Source organism: Mobula hypostoma, unplaced genomic scaffold (genome assembly GCF_963921235.1).
Source record: "Mobula hypostoma unplaced genomic scaffold, sMobHyp1.1 scaffold_36, whole genome shotgun sequence".
Taxonomy (NCBI): Eukaryota; Metazoa; Chordata; class Chondrichthyes; order Myliobatiformes; family Myliobatidae; genus Mobula; species Mobula hypostoma.
This window is the reverse complement of record NW_026948187.1, coordinates 6383505-6389804: the sequence shown is the minus strand read 5'-3', so window position 1 is coordinate 6389804 and position 6300 is coordinate 6383505. Positions and strand designations below refer to the sequence as shown.

General features: G+C 50.3%; 1 protein-coding gene across 1 annotated transcript in view; it reads left to right on the top strand.

Moving 5' to 3' along the window:
- Positions 1–604, top strand: part of LOC134341566 (myeloid leukemia factor 2-like) — a 35043-nt gene extending 34439 nt beyond the window's left edge. Inside the window, exon 4 of the mRNA XM_063039431.1 lies at positions 1–604. This exon is cut by the window's left edge and continues 2175 nt beyond it. The gene's annotated coding sequence lies outside the window, so the exon portion shown is untranslated.
- The last annotated feature ends 5696 nt before the right edge of the window (positions 605–6300 follow it).

Sequence of the window (6300 nt, the reverse complement as noted above, 5' to 3'; positions counted from 1 at the left end):
GGTCTGCAGTACGATCCCATCAGCTCCCTTCCTATTCCCGGAAATGGGCTCGGTGTCTGACCCCTCCATTCTGTTTCCCCTGAGTGCGGCTGTGATATTGTCCCTGATTACTCGTGCAACTCCACGCCCACCCCAAACGTCCTTCCCTAACTTCTCTAAAGCTCCGAAATCCGGGTGCATTAGTCACTCGTGCGTGCCCCTCTATCGACCGAGATTCAATAACGGCCACGACATCGTAGCCTCGCGGGCCGATCCACGCTCTGAGCTCGTCACCTTCGCCCGTAATGCTCCCAGCGTTAAACTATATACACGCTTCAAACGACCCAGTCCGTCATCCCTTTTATTTCGATTTTGCCTTGTGCTACTTTCCCTGACTTCTACCTTCCTCTTGTCCCTCTCTCGCTCTGTCTCTCTCTCTGAACTTCTCTCTGTCTGAACCCCTCTGACCATCTCTCTCTCTCGCCATCTCTTTCTCCTATCTCTCTCTCACCATCTCTCCCGCACTGCGTCACCTCTCTTGTGCGCCCCGACCCGATCTAAATTATTTGTTGATGTGCCTCTTTCTTTCCTCCCTGCGAAATAAACGATGTTCCCTGTGTACCGAGCACCCGTCTCCTTTTTTCTTTCCCCCCTACACGAAACCCCGGCGATCGAGTCCCCCCTCCACGTCTCACGTGAGGGGTGGGGGACCTCGGCGTACGAGGGTCGGACACACACACCGTGACTGGTGGGGAGTGCCGAGGGACAGAGGGACCTCGGTGTACGAGGGTAGGACACACACCGTGAATGGAGGGGAGTGTCGAGGGACAGGGGGACCTCGGTGTATGAGGGTAGGGGACACACCGTGAATGGAGGGGAGTGTTGAGGGACAGGGGGACCTGGATGTACGAGGGTAGGACACACACCGGGAATGGAGGGGAGTGTCGAGGGACAGGGGGACCTCAGCGTATGAGGGTAGGACACGCACCATGAACGGTGGGGAGTGTTGGGGGACAGAGGGACCTCGGCTTACGGGGGTCGGACACACACACCGTGAATGGTGGGGAGTGTCGAGGGATGGGGACCTCGGCGTACGAGGGTGGGACACACTCTGAACGGTGGGGAGTGTCGAGGGACAGAGGGACTCAGGGGTACAGGGACACGGTTCCCTGAAAGTGGAGTCACGGGTAGACGGGGACCCTGGGGAGTGTTGTGGAACAGAGGGACTCAGGGGTACAGGGACACGGTTCCCTGAAAGTGGGGTCACGGGTAGACGGGGACCCCGGGGAGTGTTGTGGAACAGAGGGACTCAGGGGTACAGGGACACAGTTCCCTGAAAGTGGGGTCACGGGTAGACGGGGAACCTGGGGAGTGTTGTAGAACAGAGGGACCCAGGGGTACGGGGACACGGTTCCCTGAAAGTGGAGTCACAGGTAGACAGGGACCCCAGGGAGTGTTGGGGAACAGAAGGACCCAGGGGTACGGGGACAGGGTTCCCTGAAAGTGGAGTCACAGGTAGACGGGGACCCCGGGGAGTGTTGTCGAACAGAGGGACCCAGGGGTACAGGTACATGGTTCCCTGAAAGTGGAGTCACAGGTAGACGGGACGGTGAAGAAGGCGTTCGACATGCTGGCCTTCGTCGGTCAGGACACTGAGTACGGGAGTCGGGGGGTCACGTCCCAGTTGTACGAGATGTCGGTGAGGCCGCGCTGGGAGCACGGTGTTCGGTTTTGGTCGCCCTCGCTGTGGGAAAGATGCCGCTGAGCTGGAAAGAGTGCGGAGGGAGATTTACGAGGATGTCGCCGGGACTCGAGGGACTGAGTTACGGAGAAAGGTCGGGACTTTATTCCTTGGAGCGTAGGGGTGACCTTACAGAGGTGTGTAAAACCACGAGGGGCACAGATGGGGTGAACGTGCACAGACTTTTCCCCCCAGGGTCGGGGAATCGAGATCCAGAGGGCACAGGTTTCAGGTGATGGGGTGGGGGGGGGGAGAGATTTAATAGGGACTCGAGGGGCAAAGTTTTCACGCAGAACTGTCCTCAGTGGCCACAAGGCTGTGTGCTTTACACAGATGACGGTGAGCACTGTTCCTTCTCGTTGAAATACTCCCTTGCCCCTAAGCCTTTGCAAGACCAGGGAGCTGAATATTGGGAGGAGGAAATCGGAGGTGGAAAGGGTCAGGAACTTTCAATTCCTCGGTGTTCCCTACTGATCCCACGTTCAGAAGTAAGGACAGTTAAGTGTGGGGAGAGCCAGCCTTGGATAACTAAGGAAATAAAAGATAGTATCACGTGTGCAAAGTCGCCAAGGGTCGCGGGAGACTGGGGGATTGGGGAAACAGAAGCAACAGAGAACAACTGAAGAAGAAATAGGGAAAGGGAAGATAGAGTATGAAAGTAGATTAGCACAAAATATTAAAAAAAAACATAGCAGAAGTTTTTTTGATAAATGTATGAAATGGAAGAGGGTAGCTGAAGTCAACGTAGGTCCCTTGGAAGACAAGAAGGGGAAATTGATACTGGGTGAGAAGGAAATGGCCAAGGCATTGAATGGCCAGTTTATAGAGAATAGGTGCAGGAATCGGCCATTCGGCCCCTTCGAGCTAGCACCGCCATTCACTGTGATCTTGGCTGATCATCCACAATCAGTACCCCGTTCCTGCCTTATCCCCCCATATCCCTTGACTCCGCTGTCATTAAGAGCTCCATCTAACTCTTTCTTGAAAGCAGCCTGAGAATTGGCCTCCACAGCCTTCTGGGGCAGAGCATTCCACATATCCACCACTCTCTGGGTGAAAAAAGTTTTTCCTCAACTCCGTTCTAAAAGGCCTGCCCCTTATTCTCAAACTGTGGCCCGTGGTTCTGGACTCCCCCAACATCGAGAACATGTTTCCTGCCTCCAGCGTGCCCAATCCCTTAATAATCTTATATGTTTCAATCAGAGCCCCTCTCATCCTTCTAAATTCCAGTGTATACATTTGTGTTAGTCTTCACGGTGGAGGACATGTCCAATATGCCAAGGAAGGCTGTTATGGACGAAATCGGAGGTGAAGACCTCGATAAAATCACTGAAGAGACAGTGATGAGAAAACTAGAGGGTCTGAAGGTAGATACGTCCCCTGGTCCTGATGGGATGCATCCTAGGGTGCTGAAGGAACTGGTGGAGGTTATAGTCGACGCGTTTGTAATCATTTATCAAAACTCTCTCGACTCTGGGCAGGTCCCGGCAGATTGGAAGACAGCGAATGTCACTCCACTCTTTAAAAAAAGGTTGTAGGCAAAAGATGGGCAACTAAAGGCCAGTTAGCTTAACATCTGCAGTCGGGGAAATGCTTGAAGCTGTCATTAAGGGAGAAATAGTGAAATATTTAGAAAGGAGTGGTTCCATTAGACGCAGCATGGATTCAGAAAGGGCAGGTCCTGTTTGACAAGCTTACTGGAGTTCTTTGAGGACATAATGAGTGCAGTGGATAGAGGGGAACGGGTGGATGTCGTATACTTGGATTTCCAGAAGGCGTTCGATAAGGTGCCGCACAAGAGACTTATAAATGAGATGTGGGGTGCATGGAGTCGGAGGAAGTGTATTAGCATGGATAGTGGATTGGTTAACCGATTAGAAGGCGGAGAGTTGGTATAAATGGGTGTTTCTCCGGTTGGCAGTCAGTGGTGAGTGGGGATGTCGCAGGGGTCGGTGCTGGGCCCGCAGCTGTTTACCATTTACATTGATGATTTGGAAGAGGGGACTGAGTGTCGCGTAGCAAAATTTGCTGATGACACTAAACTGAGCGGAAAAGCAAATCGTACAGAGGATGTGGAGAGTCTGCAGAGGGATATAGATAGGTTAAGTGAGTGGGCCAAGGTCTGGCAGATAGAATACAACGTTGGTAAATGTGAGATCATCCACCTTGGAAGGAATAATAGAAGAGCAGATTATTATTTAAATGGTGAAAGACTGCAGCATGCTGTTGTGCAGAGGGACTTGGGAGTGCTTGTACATGAATCACAAAATGTTGGCTTCCAGGTTCTTTATCGTCGCCAAACAATTGATACTAGAACGTACAATCATCACAGCGATATTTGATTCTGCGCTTCCCGCTCCCTCGATTACAAATATTAAATATTAAATATTAGTAAATATTAAAATTTTAAATTATAAATCATAGAAAAAATGGAAAATAAGGTAGTGCAAAACAACCGAGAGGCTTCTTTCGGTCTTGGACAGGACAACCTCCACAACAGGTTGTGATGCACCCTAGGAGAATGCTTTCTACGGTGCATCTATAAAAATTAGTGAGGGTTTTAGGGGACAGGCCAAATTTCTTTAGCTTTCTCAGGAAGTAAAGGCGCTGGTGGGCCTTCTTGGCAGTGAGCTCTGCCTGGTTGGACCAAGTCAGGTCATTTGTGATCTTGACCCCGAGGAACTTAACTTCCTCTCTGTACTCAAACTCATCATTACCCGAGATACGGCCTACAATTGTGGTGTCATCAGCAAACCTATAAGACCATAAGATAAAGGAGCAGAAGTAGGCCATTCAGCCCATCGAGTCTGCTCCGCCATTTTATCATGAGCTGATCCATTTTATAGATTGAGTTTGATGGAAACTTGGCTACACAATCATGGCTGAACAGTGAGTACCTTCTGAAGTCAACAACCAATTCCTTCGTCAGTGAGTACAGCAGGGGGCTGAGTACACAGCCTTGCGGGGCACCGGTGCTCAGAGTGATTGTAGAGGGGAACTAGTCCCCTACTTTTACAGCCTGGGTCCTGTCTGTGAGGAAGTTGAAGATCCAGCTGCAGATCTGAGTGCTAAGGCCCAGGTTCCGGAGCTTAGGAATCAGTTTATCTGGAATGATGGTATTAAAGGCAGAGCTGTAGTCAATGAAAGGAGCCTTATGTATGCGTCTTTATTCTCCAGGTGTTCTAAGGAGGAATGTAGGGCCAGAGAGATGGCATCTGCCGTTGACCTGTTGATCCTGTAGATACAACAGTTTATTAACAAGGCAAACAGAACGTTGGCCTTCATGCTAAAGGGATTGAATTCTGCATGCAGGTCGGTGACCAGTGGGGCGCCTCAGGGATCTGTTCTGGGACCCCTCCTCTCCGTGATTTTCATAAATGACCTGGATGAGGAAGTGGAGGGGTGGGTCAGTAAGTCTGCTGATGACACAAAGGTTGGGGGTGGTGTGGATAGTGTGGAGGGCTGTCAGAAATTACAACGGGACATTGGTAGGATGCAAAACTGGGCTGAGAAGTGGCAGATGGAGTTCAACCCAGATAAGAGTGAGGTGGTGCATTTTGGTAGGTAAAATATGAAGACAGAATAGAGTATTAATGGTAAGACGCTTGGCAGTGTGGAGGATCAGAGGGATCTTGGGGTCCGAGTCCATAGGACGCTCAAAGCAGCTGTGCAGGTTGACTGTGTGGTTAAGAAGGCATATGGTGTTTTGGCCTTCATCAATCGTGGAATTGAATTTATGAGCTGAGAGGTAATGTTACAGCTATACAGGACCTTGGTCATACCCCACTTGGAGTACTGTGCTCAGTTCTGGTTGTCTCACTACATGAAGGATGTGGAAACCATAGAAAGGTTGCAGATGAGATTTACAAGGATGTTGCCTGGATTGGGGAGAATGCTTTATGAGAATAGGTTGAGTGAACTCGGCCTTTTCTCCCTGGAGCGGCGGAGGACGAGAGGTGACCTGATAGAGGTGATGAGAGGCATTGATCGTGTGGATAGTCAGAGGCTTTTCCCCGGGGCTGAAATGGCTGACACGAGGGGGGCATAGTTTTAAGGTGCTTGGAAATAGGTACTGAAGGGATGTCAGGGGTAAGATTTTCACACAGAGAGTGGGCCCATTTTGTAAGAGCCACCTAAAATAAGGCTGCGTCCTTCGAAGTTTGCACAGATTCAGCAGAAACTTCGCCAAACCTCAGATCTTTTTCTCACTCTTTCTTGCTTAGTAGGGTTTTTTTTTAAATCACCAAAATTTTTTCAATCTTTAAAATAATGTTGTTTTTCTCGAGTCATTGTAAGTGTTCCTTACTTCGATGTACTGCTCTGCTGGGGGAGAAGCTGACAGCGATGCAGGTGGATGCTTCCCTGGTGTCATGGATTCTTGATTACCTGACTGGCAGACCACAGTACGTGTGCTTGCAACACTGTGTGTCCGACAGAGTGATCAGCAGCACTGGGGCTCCACAGGGGACTGTCTTGTCTCCCTTTCTCTTCACCATTTACACCTCGGACTTCAACTACTGCACAGAGTCTTGTCATCTTCAGAAGTTTTCTGATGACTCTGCCATAGTTGGATGTATCAG